This window comes from Lithobates pipiens, unplaced genomic scaffold (assembly GCF_037356315.1).
Source record: "Lithobates pipiens isolate NorthernLeopardFrog02 unplaced genomic scaffold, aLitPip1_a1.2 Scaffold_30, whole genome shotgun sequence".
Classification (NCBI taxonomy): Eukaryota; Metazoa; Chordata; class Amphibia; order Anura; family Ranidae; genus Lithobates; species Lithobates pipiens.
This window is the reverse complement of record NW_027507791.1, coordinates 75,739,549-75,755,249: the sequence shown is the minus strand read 5'-3', so window position 1 is coordinate 75,755,249 and position 15,701 is coordinate 75,739,549.

Here is a 15,701-nt window from a genome sequence, read left to right as displayed (position 1 = left end):
ATTTAACCCATTGATCACTCCCTAGTGTTAACCTCTTCCCTGCCAGTGTCATTTATACAGTAATTAATGGCTTTTTTTTATAGCACTGATCACTGTATAAATGTCAGTGGTCCCAAAATAGTGTCAAAAGTGTCCGATCTGTCCGCTGCAATGTCGCAGTCCCAATAAAAATCGCAGATCGCCGCCATTACTAATAAAAAAATTTATAATAAAAATGTCATAAATCTATCCCCTATTTTGTAGACGCTATAACTTTAGCGCAAACCAATCAATATACACTTCTTTTTTTTACCAGAAATATGTAGAAGAATACAAATCGGCCTAAACTGAGAAAGAAATTTTTTTTTTAATACATTTTTGGGGGATATTTATTATAGCAAAAATTTTAAAATATTGCCTTTTTTTTTCAAAATTGTCAGTCTTTTTTTGTTTATAGAGCAAAAAATAAAAACGCAGAGGTGATCAAATACCACCAAATTTGCCCTATTTATGGGAAAAAAGGACACACATTTTGTTTGGGTACAACGTCGCACGACTGCACAATTGTCAGTTAAAGTGACGCAGTGCCTTATCGCAAAAAAAAAAATGTCCTGGTCATTAAGGGGGTAAAATCTTCTAAGGCTGAAGTGGTGAAAGACATAAAACTTAATTTCTTTTTTTTTTATTTCTTTTTACAGGAGTTCGCCTTTAAATTTCGCCTTTAAATTTGGCAGCTGAGATGTGAAAACATATCTTCACGTCTCACAAAACCTCAAGTGGTTTCACTCATTTCATGGGGATTCATCAACATTACAGCTGCGAAAAACTCAACCCCAACCGTGGCATATCTGGAATTCGAACAACATTCTTTTCTCCATGAGGCATGAGGGCCTTAATTAGCTGGAGAGGTTAGCCGTGAAAGCTACATTTGCTTCCCTCTCCAGACGCTCTGTGGAAATGTTTCTGTTGTGTAAAATCACAAAAAGCACTCGGTAACCTACTTGTATTCCTTTTTTTGGTAACCCAGTATCCCTCAATTGTTTGTGTGTCATCTGGTGTTGTACATGTGCTTATGTAAAGTGGGAGGGAATTGTCTAGCAGATCTGTCCCAAGCAGATGTCCCTAACTGCGAAAACAGCGCCTGAAATACACTGTTATTGTATGGAAACGCATATTCCCAATATTGTATTACAGCCCTTTCTAGATTCACTATGGAATGTTTAACCCCCTTAAGGACCAGAGATTTTTTAATTAGATGTATTATCCATGCTTCGTTGTATTTAGCCTCATTTAAAGGCAGACATAACTTTTCCTATAAAAATCATATAATGTATACATTAATTGCTAGAAAACCCTTTTTATCTATTAGGCTTTATGCACACTGAGCTTAAAAAAATGCCATTTGTTTTTTACACGTGTTTAGGCGTGTTTAATGTTTTTTTTATGCCAGAAAACTCCAATCAAAAACGCAAACCAGAAGGGTGTTTTTTTCCTGCCTCTAAACGCTCTAAACGCTGAGCTTAACCACTTTAATACCGGGCACTTATACGCCTTCCTGCCCAGACCAACTTTCAGCTTTCAGCGCTGTTGCACTTTGAATGACAATTGCTCGGTCATGTGACTCTTTACCCAAACTACATTTTTATCATTTTGATACCATAAATAAATCTTTCTTTTGGTGGTATTTGGTTGCCTCTGGGATTTTTATTTTCTGCTAAACAAATAAAAAAAGACCGAAAATGTTGAAAAAAAAACGTTTTTTTTTGTTTCAGTTACAAAACTTTACAAAAGTTTTCTCCTTCATTGATGGGCACTGATGGGGCTGCACTTACGGGCACTGCTAAGACGGCACTGATGGGCACCAATGTGGTGGCACCAATGAAGTGGCACTGAAGAGGTGGCATTGATGGGCACTGATATGCGGCACTGATAGGCAGCACTGATGGGCACTGATAGGTGGCACTGATATGTGACACGGATGGGCACTGATAGTCGGCACAGATGGGTATGGATAGGCAGCACGGATGGGTATGGATAGGTGGCACAGATGGGTATGGATAGGCGGCAAGGATGGGCATGGATGGGCACTGATAGGCAGCATTGATGGGCACTGATAGGCAGCATGGATGGGCACTGATAGGTGGCATTGTAGTGTAAAGTATTGTACTGATGGATGCCAATCAGTGCCAAACAATAATGCATGCCAATCAGTGATGCCCATTGTGCGCACTGATTGGCATCCATTGTGGGCACTGACTGGCATCGCTGTTGGTCTAGGGTGGCATACCTTGTGTTGGGCATCCCTGGTGGTCTGGTGGCATCCCTGGTGGTCCAGTGTGGGTATCCTTGGGGGGGCTGCCCTCATAATCGATCAGCACAAACCCCCGTGTCAGAGGAGCAGCCGGTCAGCTCTCCTCTACTTGTGTCTGACAGATGCGAGTGAGGAAAAGCCGATCAACGGCTCTTCCTATTTACACTGTGATCAGCCGTGATTGGACATGGCTGATCATGTGGTAAAGAGCCTCCGTCGGAGAGGGTCAGAGACTCTTTACCGAGATTGTAGTTGCGATGTGTAAGATTGACACACCGCACCACCGATCACCCCGATGCGCGCCCCCGGGGGCGCGCAGCAGCTTAATATCCTGAGGATGTCATATGACGCCCAGTCAGGTTATTGAAACCACTTTGCCACCATCATTCTGCTATATGGCGGGTGGCAAGTGGTTAAAATATGCCTCTAAACTAGACATGTGCAATTTGTTTTGTTCTGAATTCATTCTTTTATTAATGAATATTCAAAAATTTGTAAGTTCGCACATTCTTAAATTCGTACATTCATATATGCGTACATTCATAAATTCTTAATTTCGTACAAATTCGTAGATTTGTAAATTCGTAAATTTGTAAATTCGTGAATTAGCAAATTAAAAAATTTGGAAATCTGAAATAATAATTAACTTAACTATTACTAACTATTCAATTATAGGTATTGGAATTTCCTTTCAAGTTTGGCTGTTAGTGAATGTAACAAATACAAATTTATCTGAAGTTACGAATTATCCAAAATAACAAATGCCGTATCTAAACTAATGGAATGTAAATAATTCGTAATGAATTAATTAAAACTTTTAATTAATATTTATTATTATTCATTTGTTCCGTTCCATTTGTTTAGATGTGGCATTTGTTATTTCGGATAATTTGTAACTTCGGATTAGATTCGTATTCGTTACGTTCACTAACAGCCAAATTTGAAAGGAAATTTCAATACTTATAATTTAATTATTAATTTAATAGTTAGTTATTATTTCAGATTTTCACATTTTTGGGTTTTCGGATTTTCTAATTTCTAATTACCAAATTTCTGAGTTTTCTAATTTCTGTATTTTCAAATTTATGAATGTACAAATGTACGAATTGCGATCATAACGAATGACCAAAAAAATGAAAGAAAAAAGAGGCAGTGCACATGTCTACTCTAAACGTCCTAATCTGTATGGACACATAGGAGTTGATTTACTAAAGGCAAATAGACTGTGAACTTTGCAAAGTGCAGTTGCTCCAGAGCTTAGTAGATGAGCAGATGCTCTGCTGACTTCCATCATCCAATCACGTGCTAGCAAAAATGCTGTTTCTTTTTATTTTTTCCTTGCACGTGATTGGGTATTCTCTGCAAAGTGAAGCTTTACCTCATTTACTAAGCTCTGGAGCAACTGCAAAGTGTGCAGTTTATTTGCCTTTAGTAAATCAACTCCTATGATTCCAATCTGTGTTGCTTAAAAATAACCTGGACAGCTCGCAGAGCAGCAAATAAAGAACAGATGAACCGGAATAGCGGATGTAAACTGATCAGCTGATTTGCAAGACCTGAATCACATTCTGGATTTTTTATAGGCAGTAGAAGACATAATGAGCCCACAGATCTCAGGGGAACCAGTGATTGCCTCAAGGATTATAATTCTGTACCCTTTCCATGTCAGTTTTTGCTGACTGCATGTTAAAGAGAATCTCTAATGTTTAAACTGGTTCTAAAGGCAGAAGGTTTTTTTAACTTAATGCATTCTACGCATTAAAGCGGAGGTCCAACCTAAAGTGGACCTTCCGCTCATTGGAATCCCCCCCCCTCCGGCGCCACAATTGGCACCTTTCAGGGGGGAGGGGGGTGCAGGTACCTGTACAGTACAGGTATCTGCACCCACTTCCGGGATAGCTCTCTGCGGAAAGGGGCGTAGATTACGCCCCTTTCCGAAAGTCCCCCGCTGCCTGCTGGGAAACACACAGATCCCAGAGGCAGCGGGTCCATCCTTATTGCGCAGCGCGACTCGCGCATGCGCAGTAGGGAACCGGGAAATGAAGCCGAAAGGCTCCTCTTCCTGATTCCCATACCCAAGATGGCGGCGGCAGCACCCGAGAGACGATCAAGAGATCGGGTTCGGGTGCCGACATCGCGGGCGCGCTGGACAGGTAAGTGTCACTATTTTAAAAGTCAGCAGCTGCAGTATTTGTAGCTGCTGGCTTTTAAAAAAAAAAAACGCGGACTCCCGCTTTAAGATAAAAAACAGCCGCCTACCCTCAGCACTGTCTCCGGGGAAGGGGGGGGGGGGCGTGTCAAGATATGTCTGATCATTGGAGGAGAGCATGTTCAGTTCCCAGTACAGTTACAGGACTGACCATGCTGTTCTCTCATGCCTAACGTGGTCAGTTTTTAATAGGAAAGCAGAGGGACTTACAGGAACATCAGGTATTTCACACAAAGGAAGGAATACAAAGAGAACAGGATACTTTTTCATACAAGTACATGGTACATCAGGCACATATCAAGAATATGAAATGTTAGTTTTACATACTGTTTAATTATGCTTACAAATAGCATTTGTAATCAGCAATCCAAGCTGGTACAATGCAATAGCTTCTTCAAAAAAAGCAAAGAGGAATATGCAAAGTGCAGTGCATAACAGCCAGTCAGATTTCATCTTTCAATTATTTGCCTTCATTGTCTAAAATCCGATTGGCCAATTGGCTCATATGCATTGGAGTTTGCATTGCTTCCTTTTACATACAAGTACACATAGCTCTAAACTGTCACTGATTTGGAGGGACTGTCCCTGTTTGGAGCAATGTCCCTCTGTCCCTCTTTCTTTCTCATTTGTCCCTCATTTTGGTCTGATCTGTATAGATGTATATAAAATGCACTTTTTATCTTTCAAAAAGTGTTTCCCAGAGCTAAACCTTTCATCCAATTTCTAAAATTGTTGCATTTGTACATTTTAAAAGCCAATATAAAGGAATAGTAGTGGTAAAAAAAAAGCACTTGTGGATTTATTAAGCCTTTTTTTTTTTTATTAATTCTCCTTTAACCTCCCTGGTGGTATGATTCAGTCTGGTTTTAGGTGCTGAAAGCGGTACAATTATTTTGCATGGAAATTTGGCGTTTTATATTGTAGTCCTGTAATTCTTAGGAATAACTCTATTAAATCTGTTCAAACCAGAGTCTAGTAGACATCCCGGGTATAATAAAGTTTATAATATAGTAAAGAATAATACAAAGTATTCAATAATGTAATCAAATCCTAAAACACTGAAAAAGGGACACTTTTTGGTTGCTATGGACAATCTCCAAATTTCAGGCAGAAAAAACAGTATTTATAATATAAAAGTGCATGCAGTGCACTGGACAGACCACTAAGGACAAAGGGGATGTGTAATTTTTTTTATACAGTACTGTAATCTGTAAGATTACGGTACTGTGTGTGTTTTGTGTCTTTTTACTTTTTTGAATTTGGCGCCGATCTCCGCTCCCGTGCGCCGTAACGTCGCAGGGAACGGAGCTCGGCGGCACTTGGGCACTGTGTGAATCGAGCGGAGGACAGCTCGATCACACAGTGCGGAGGACATTGCTGGATCCAGGGAACAAGGTAAGTAACTCTCCCTGTGTCCTCCCTGCATCCAGCGATGCGATCCCGAGTCTGGCTCGGGGTTACCGCTCGTGATAGTAAAATCCCAACCCGAACCAGACTCGGGATTACCGCCAGGGAGGTTAAAGGGGTGTGCCAGGTGTCCTATGTCTACATATGTTTGGTAGTAGGTGTCCTTCATTCCCATCTCAAAATGTTGGGAGGTATGAAGTACATGGTACAACAAGCACATATCAAGGATATGAAATGTTGGGAGGTATGAAGTACATGGTACAACAAGCACATATCAAGGATATGAAATGTTGGGAGGTATGAAGTACATGGTACAACAAGCACATATCAAGGATATGAAATGTTGGGTTTACACATCATTCCCAATGGTTTAGGTCATTTTGTGATCTGAACGAATTGTTGTGGTAGCACAGCTTAGGAATTCAGCTGGAATTAGTGAAAGGTTTTTGAGAAATTATAAGAACACAAGATGGACACTTCCACTATGTGTAGATTTGAGTCGCCCCTTATTATGGGCTAATTCACAGGTCAGAAAGTGATAGTCTTCCCCTGGAGGTTACAGTTTGCTGACAAAGAAAACACCCTATTCATAGGCCGGTGCTAATAATCCTTCACCTTTTGGCTTCTCTTCTTTGGACTTGTAGCAAGTCCTGTTTTCCTTTCCCAGTTTTAACCTGTTGTGAATGCAGGCATTATCTGAAGACACCATCCCACCAATCCTTCCAGCTGTCAAAGAGCCCTTTGATATCTGTAGTGTCTGGCCTCCTACACAAGACAAGTCAGAGCAGTTGTAGTGGTCAACAAGTCTGCATTGTTTGGGTGGATTGTCAATTGTCTTTATTCTTCGAGGATTATTTAGTAATTGATTGTTCCAACCAGGTCAATGACACACTACACATACACTTAAAGGAGCTTTTACAGTAAGCAGCACGGTAACACAGATAGCTTGTAACGATGGCATTGCTCTTGTTAGGATGTATCAACATAAAATAATGATAAAGATTAAGGTATATAGTCTCTAGTCAATATATAGATCAAATCAAAGATATCAAAGAAAATATCTCTGTATTGTCAGAAAATGCTGTAGGTAATTCAAGGAGTAGGTACAAACAAGGCCAAGGATAAACCCAAGGGAATAACCAAGCTAATTCAAGGAATAATTCAATGAATTCAAATAATAATCTAATTATATAAAGTGAGTAAGCAAAAGAGAGTGACCGGAAGTGGATGTAGACCGGATACCGGAAGTGAAGTGAGAAGGCGTATAGAACGCCATAGTCTGTATTCCTGTGCTTATTAATTTTGTTTTTAATGTAAGAGTCTAATCATTTTTGTTTAACCTCCCTGGCGGTATGATTAGTTCTGATTTTAGGTGCTGAAAGCGGTGCCATTATTTTGCATAGAAATTTGGTGTTTTATATTGTAGGCCTGCAATTCTTAGGAATAACTCATCCCGGGTATGATAGTAGTTTGAAACACAAAATCATAAATTATAATATAATAAATAACTATAAAAAATTATAATATAATAATAATAATAAATATTAAATAATGTAATCAAATTGATGGCAAATTTTCCCACAAATCACTATCGCTCAATTCTGCAAGTGATTCTAATTTATTATCGCTGTTTTCTAGCTGGTCTATAATCACCTTTGACATAAAGGGACACGTTTTGGTTGTTATGGACAATCTCCAAATTCCAGGCAGAAAAACAGTATTTATAATATAAAACTTCATGCAGGGCACTGGACAGACCACTAGGGACAAAAGGGGGCGTGTAATTTTTTTTATACAGTACTGTAATCTGTAAGCTTACAGTACTGTATGTGTATTGTGTGTTTTTTACTTTTTTGAATTTGGCGCTGATCTCCGCTACCGTGCGTCGTAACGTCTCAGGGAACGGAGCTCAGCGGCACTCGGGCACGGTGTGAATCGAGCGGAGGAGCTCACACACACAGCGGGGAGGACATCGCAGGATCCAGGGGACAAGGTAAGTAACTCTCCCTGTATCCTGCAATGCGATCCCGAGTCTGGCTCGGGGGTTACCGCTAGTGGTACTGAAATTCCACCCCGAGCCAGACTCGGGAATGCTGCCGGGGGGGTTAATAAATTAAATATAAAAGGGGAAAACACTGCGCTATAGTTTGTGAAAAGATGGCCACAACAGCCAAAACAAACAAAGTTCAACAGATAAAATAATAAAAACAGTGTAGCGCTTCAATAATAATAAGTGTAATCAACACAAATTATAAAAATAATAATAGCAAAACAAAAATCGCACAAAACTAAATGCCTGAAAGTAAAAGTCCAACATAAGGCACTTATTCCACTATGTTGATGGCATAGGAGTGACCAAACCGTCACATGGAAGGAAAATGGTGTACTGGACGAATATGTTCATGCAGGTAGACTTGATTGTAAACATCAGTGAATAGTAGATAAATACTTCTTACCGGAACAGTTGGACTCACACAGTCATATGACGGCTGAGTCTGGAAGGCTTGGGGTCACAGTCAAGGACCAAGGAGTGTGAGGAGAGAGGTCAGTTGAGCTAGTGGAGGAGCTCCAGGCGGTTGTAGGCTCAAAGATGGATCCTTTCAGATGGAACATCAAAGGTCGAAGTAATCAAGCTCAAACGCAGCCCGTTGGACCAATACTCCAGCCTCCCCCGAATGGGGAGGGGGGTGTTTGTAAAGTTTTAAACCAAAACCATGGAGAAAAGGGAAAAGAAAAAAAGGCTCCACATGGTGCGGGTCAAACGATATAAAAACGTTGGTTTATTGAAGTCAAAAGGTAATAAATGACTTAGTGATCACATAAAAAAACGAAATGAACTTAAAAGCAATGTGGGGTACCAACAGCTCGCCCGACGCGTTTCGACATATGTGTCTTCAACTGGGGCATACTTTTACTTTCAGGCATTTAGTTTTGTGCGATTTTTGTTTTGCTATTATTATTTTTATAATTTGTGAGGGTTAATAAATTATATGTGGTCATTTAACATACTACACTATTGGACTCATTCCTTACCTTCCTTCCCTCCTGTGGTGATTTTGGTCATCATTTGAGTACATAGGGCCGGACATGGTGTATCCCCCACCGAATCCCAGTACTCAGTGCATGATTCCTGGATAATTCCTTTGAGACGGGGATGCCAAAGTGAAGGATGGAGGAATAGAAGGTTAAAGGCTGCCATTTTGGTGTTGATGCTGGTTAAATACAGATTTGAGGTGAGAGTTCTGTGAGCTAATTTTCTATTGGATATCTATTACAAGTGGAAGTTGAGTCTAGGATATGACATATTGGAGAAGTGGACATTTCTTTGATATATGAACATATATATACGTGTATGGACTCTTGTTACTTCTATTCATTCTTTATATATTCCATTCTATTTTTTGAATCATAATATTTAAACCCACCGTCCCTCTTCTTTTTACCTTTTTTTCTGGATTTTATCATTCGCTGTCATAATATTGTCAGCAGTTAGGCTGGTTGCTAAATACGCCAATGCGCAAGATCACTTTATATTGTTTAAATCTAGTTACATCATTAAAAATGTACGGAAATTTGTCTTGATATCAAGTTTCTATTTTTCTTTACGGCAATAGTTGAACATATGGTGATAAAGGGTGGATAGAGATCCTCAAATTACCTATGCTGTCACCCCAATTAAAGTAAATTTAAGAAATATAGTTATATGGAGTATGTGTGAAACATGTTGACCATCTGTTTGTGAATGAAATAGTATTATTAATATAAAAAACATGCTGTAAGGTTTTTTGGTGGCTGTAATGATTTAGGTGTAGCCCATTGCATCCAGCAGTTTCTAATTTGTATGTTACGTCAAGATGTGTACGTTGGTATTGTGTTGTATTTTTGTACAACGTCATTTTGGTTATAATATTTTTCTTGTGTTATGGAGTGCTGTATCTTAAAAGTCCTGTGTAACTATATACATTGTAGCTTAAATTTACCTCTGTATTGCAATACTCAAACTGCATGAGGAAGAGCCAGAACTAGAAGTCAATCAGGCTCTGCAGCTATGCATATGTGGAGACAGGAAACATGCTGAAGGAGGCCATAGACAATTCCAATCTCGGCCAGTTCAGCAGATGACAGCCCCGAGATTCAAGCTATGTATGGGCAAGCTAATTGTACCCAAGTTGATCGATCGATCAATTTGGGTACAACCAGCCTGTAGGATTCTCCATGCAATTATTTCCAGCGGCTATAGCTGCTAGCAGTAATCACTGTGCATTTTCCCAGCAGCGATGCCTCCCCCTCCCCCGCTGGAAGAACACAATAGCTCCACAGGAGGGATTCCCCCAGCAACACTGACTGTGCTGATGGGGAAATCTAGTGATTTTGTACAGTCTATTGCTGGCTTAACCAGTTCCCGACCAGCGCACGCCAATGTACGTCGGCAGAATGGCACGGGCAGGCATATTGGCGTACAGGTACATCCAATCTTCAGTGCCCCGTGAGTCCGGTCGTGGGTCCCGCAGACTCGATCGCCGCGGGACGGCTGAATGGAGATATGCCGTTGTAAACAGCATTTCTCCATTCTGACTAGCAACTAGTGACGCTGATCTCTGCTCCATGTGATTGGAGCAGAGACCAGTGTTCACTAAATGAAAGCCCAACCCCCCACAGTTAGTAACACACCTAGGAACACTTAACCCCTACACTGCCACCCACTGGTTAACCCCTTCACTGCCAGTGTCATTTACACGGGAATCAGTGCATTTATATAGCAGTGATTGCTGTATAACTGACAATGGTCCCAAAAATGTGTCAAAAATGTCCGATGTGTCCACCATAATGTCGCAGTCACAATAAAAAATTGCTGATCGCCGCCATTACTAGTAAAAAAATAAAATAAAAAATTATTAATAAAAATGCCATAAAACTATCCCTATTTTGTAAACGCTGAAACTTTTGCGCAAACCAATCAATCACTTATTTTGATTTTTTTTTAGCAAAAATATGTAGAAGAATACCGGCCTAAACTGAGGGAAAAAAAATGTTTTTTGGGGGGGATATTTATTATAACAAAAAGTAAAAAATAATGCGTTTTTTTCAAAATTGTCGCTCTATTTTTGTTTATAGCGCAAAAAATTTAAACCGCAGGGGTGATCAAATACCAAACAAAAGCTCTATTTGTGGGAAAAAAAGGATGTCAGTTTTGTTTGGGTGCCATGTCGCATGACCGCGCAATTGTCAGTTAAAGCGACGCAGTGCCGAATCGCAAAAAGTGGTCTGGTCTTTGACCAGCAAAATTGTCCGGTCTGTAAGGGGTTAATAAGTGAAGAGTGAGCAGGGTAATGACTGCCGATGTGCTTCTGCCCTTCTTTATCCTATCTGAAGGCTGGGTGTGTGTTTTAATATTGGAGGTGGTGCCTGTCGGTGGACCGATCGACTCAGAGTGAGATTGTTCTCAATTGTATATTCCATGCTTTTTATCATTTTTATAAATGTGAGTTTATTGCTAGCTGGGGTGGAGACTGTATTATTTAACCCCTTGGATACTGCACTATAGGAGGCACTTTTTCTTGTTGTGTTTTCATATGCAATGTTGGTCTTAAAAACGTAAAAGGAGTACAGTGGATGAGACCTATGTCAGCCATTGATGGTGTTGTTCGATTAAAGACCATAGAAGATTCCTTTAAAGGCATATTGGTACTAAGTGCAAAGGCGTGTTTGACCCCTAGGAGTCGCATAAAGGAGGTGGTCGGCCATTGCATGTGGTGGTGGGAGCACTCAGGATAAAGTTTTTGTTAGCAGAACCATCACTGTGGAGGATTTTTGACTTTTTTTGCATTAATTTATTTTTATATTTTTTCACATATTGCATTGTCACTGGAAAGTTTGTATTTTGATATAATATTTATTATTGCATTATCATCATTTTAGCGCTATCCCACTTTTAGTTCCCATACAGTTTTTTTGGGACTCTTTTGCATCATTATTTTTTCATATTCTTTATTGGTATTATCACTGGAAAGTTGTATACTGTTATTAGTATTGCAGCGCTGTCACACTTATATATATATTTTTTGTGTTTTAACATTGCTCTTGACCATGCTGTGCTGCTGCTGCAGAGAAGGTCAAAGACCTGATTGTCCTGGCTGGTTGGAATCATTTTATCACATTGGCTACACAGAATTATAAATTCTTTGCCAGATACATATTTCCAGTGTATGCATTAAAAATAGCAAATCAGCAGCTTGCCTGGAGTGTACTAGAAGTTTACTAACTGCTATGAATGACAAACCAATACTAAACAAGCCAATTTGAGCTCTGAATCTCTCCTCCAGTAGAGATCATGTGACTAAATGCATGACGGAGAAGGGAGTGGACTGGTGTGAATTTTCATTGGCAAAGGTAATCAACCCTTCTGTTGCTCTTTATTTATCCATGACAGCAGAATAAATAAAGCTGAATTCCAGATCATGCTTAAAAGTATGCGTTTATTCCACCATTCCATTGTTTAAATTTCATTTGGAGGTCTTTGACTGTCTTAAAAACCCAGGTATCAACAACTGTTAGGGCTGAGATCCTCACTATGCAGCCCCCCCGGGGAACTCCGCAGTCACCTAATTGACATTGATACTCTGCTGACCGTGCTGCAAGGCCACCAACTCATGTGACATATAGGCAGGGCTCTAGTCCTGCGGGTACGCATGGGAACGGCGTTCCTGTACTTTTTCCATAGCAGGAACGCAGTTCCCTTTAGTAGGACTGGCCTTTGAACAGGGGCGGACTGAACTGGGAGGGCAGTCTGCTGCGCTGCATTCCGGGAGTTGTAGTCCAGTCCATGCTCAAGTTCCAGGGGGGAAGGGGACAGAGGACATTACTGGGGGGGAAGTGAAGGGGACAGAGGACATTACTGGGGGGTGTGAAGGGGACAGAGGACATTACTGGGGGGGAGTGAAGGGGACAGAGGACATTACTGTGGAAGGAGGAGTGAAGGGGACAGAGGATATTTATGGGGGGGAGTGAAGGGGACAGTGGACATTACTGCAGGGTGAGTGAAGGGGACAGAGGTCATTACTGGGGGGAGGACAGAGGACATTACTGGGGGGGGGGGGAAGGGGACAGAGGACATTACTGGGGAGGAGTGATGGGGACAGGGGATATTACTGGGGGGGGGGGGGTGAAGGATACAGAGAACACTAGGGGCAGAGTGAAGGGGGCAGAGATCCCGGCATTACCCTTTACATTAGAGTCTGCAGGATTCCCTCTTACACTGCAAGGGGGAACTCTGCGGACCCTGATGTAAAGGCAATATACACACATTTGTATTTTTGAGGTGGGGGGTGGGGGATCTTGGGTGAGTTCTCGTGGTTTTTTTTTCCCAGGACTTGACCCCTGCATATAGGGGTTGATTTACTAAAGGCAAATAGACTGTGCACTTTGCAAAGTGCAGTTGCACTCTGCAAGAGCAGTTGCTCCAGAGCTTAGTAAATGAGCAGAAGCGCTGCAGACTTCCATCATCCAATCATGTGCAAGCAATGCTGTTTTTTTATTTTCCTTGCATGTGATTAGGTATTCTTTGTAAAGTGAAGATTTTCCTAATTTATTAAGCTCTAGAGCAACTGCACTTTGCACAGTCTATTTGCATTTAGTAAATCCACCCCTCAGTGTACAGCCATTCCATAAGAATTGGTGTAGATTCTTCTGTGCATGAGTAGAAAATGCCTAGCCCAGCTGGGAAGCTATTGGTGATGAGGTTGTGTGCCTCCCAGCATTTCACACAGAGAAAATCATGGAGGAGCTGGAACAGGAATGTATAAGTTTATATATATTTAAGTATAAATTTAGTTACAGGTTTCGCTGTTACAAGCGAGGCTTTGAGTTGCCTTTTTACATTCAGAGTGAGGCTTGGTCACAGACTTTGGAACTGCAAGTTAATGTGTGAAAACGAGGCTTGGCTGGTTGGATTTGATACTTATTACGGTGACAGGAAGTGTTCCTTATGCCCTGGAAGAAGTCTATTGTGACGAAACCGGTCGGGCGAGGATACACAGACTTGTCATCGCAACCTTTTATCGGTACCATTTGCTGCACTTCTTTTTGGCTACCTGTCTTCAGGGCTGGACTTACCATTGGGCTTGACTGGGCTCAAGCCCATGGGCCCCACCCAATAGGGGGCCCCGCGGGCCCTGCCGAGATACACAGCTGAGTGTACTCGGCTCCGCTCACAATCACGCCCAGTCCCACCCTATGATGGACATAACACAGGGACTGGGCGTGACTGTGAGCCGAGCCGAGTACACTCGGCTACTCTTGGCTCTGCTTGGGACTGCGAGAGGGCCCGAGAGCCACCGAGAGCCACCGAGAGGACCCAAGAGCCACCGAGATACACGGGACTCTGTATCTCGGTGGTGCCATTTTTAAACTTCAAGACTGCAATGACAAGGCTGCAAATGACACTGGGGCAAGGCTGCAAATGGCAAGGCTACACTGACAAGGCTGCAAATGACACTGCAAGGCTGCAATGACACTGGACAAGGCTGCAGATGGATGGGCAAGGCTGCAGATGGACACTGATAAGGCTGCATTGATGGGCATTTAAATCTAAGTTTTTCCTTAATCTTCCCTCTTAAAAGATTTTTTCCTTAAAATTCCCTTCTAAACTTGGGATGTGTGTTATAAGCCAACGTGTGTTATACGCCGGCACGTCTTATACACTGATAAATGTGGTAATGTATACAAGGTAGGGGCCCGAAAGTGGATCAAGCCCAGGGGCCCCCACCATCCTAAGTCCTGCCCTGCCTGTCTTAGTGCATTGTTTCCAAAAAAACACCTTTAAGAAGGTTTTTACACTATTGGAATGCCTGGTTTATATTTTTTTGGTTACCGCTGGACTGTCTGGATGATTTGAATTCAGTTCAGGAGGAATGTGAGGCACACGTCATCTGCACTATATATCCAATGGATACAGCTGAGATATCCAAACGCGTGTTTGACCTTCCATAATAGAGGGTCCATCACTTGTGGTAAGAGCACATCTTGACCTTAATGTTGGTGACCTCACAAGGTGTAGGATTCTTTAGACTTTTTTCCACACAAGCACTTCAGCTTAATGTTCGTTTATTTGAGCATTTGGTGTCTTCACTCAGCTTCTGTTACTGAATTGGACTTTTAAAAGCACTTTTTGAACTTTATTTATTGTTTATTAATACTAAGCGCAACTTTATATATTCTTTACATAGGAATGTATAAGACTTGGGATGGATGCTGGGAGGGAAAACATTTGAGGCTTACGTGTACTAAAAGTACAGTTGTCCTTTTTTCAGAGCAGTGACATTTCTTGTATTTTACATATGATTTTATTGTTATTAATGTTGAGTTAACACAGTTCACACTTTAATGGGCACACATTTATAATAGCTGAAGCAGAACAAGCTCTAATGACAGCTCTACTTCCAGGCAATTCACATAATCTTAAAATGGAAAAACAAAATAAAGTTAAGTCCAAGTAAATTCCAAAGCAGTTTTACACCACGGTTGGAGCTTCGTATGCTGCAGGATTAATGTGGATCAAAACCCACAAACCAGACTTTGCTACAAGGAAAAGCCTGTGGTAATAAAAATATTACCTGGTGCATATTTCCCAGGCAAAGCTAAATTCAGATTTAACGTAGGCATATGCCAAAATGTTAATTAAAAAAAAAATATGCTAAAATAAAGAAATATGTTTCCATCATCCACTCTCTGAAAAATTGGTCCAAGTCGGTGACTCAAGAACTGAAGTCGAAGGATCACAATGATAGCCAGGCCAGT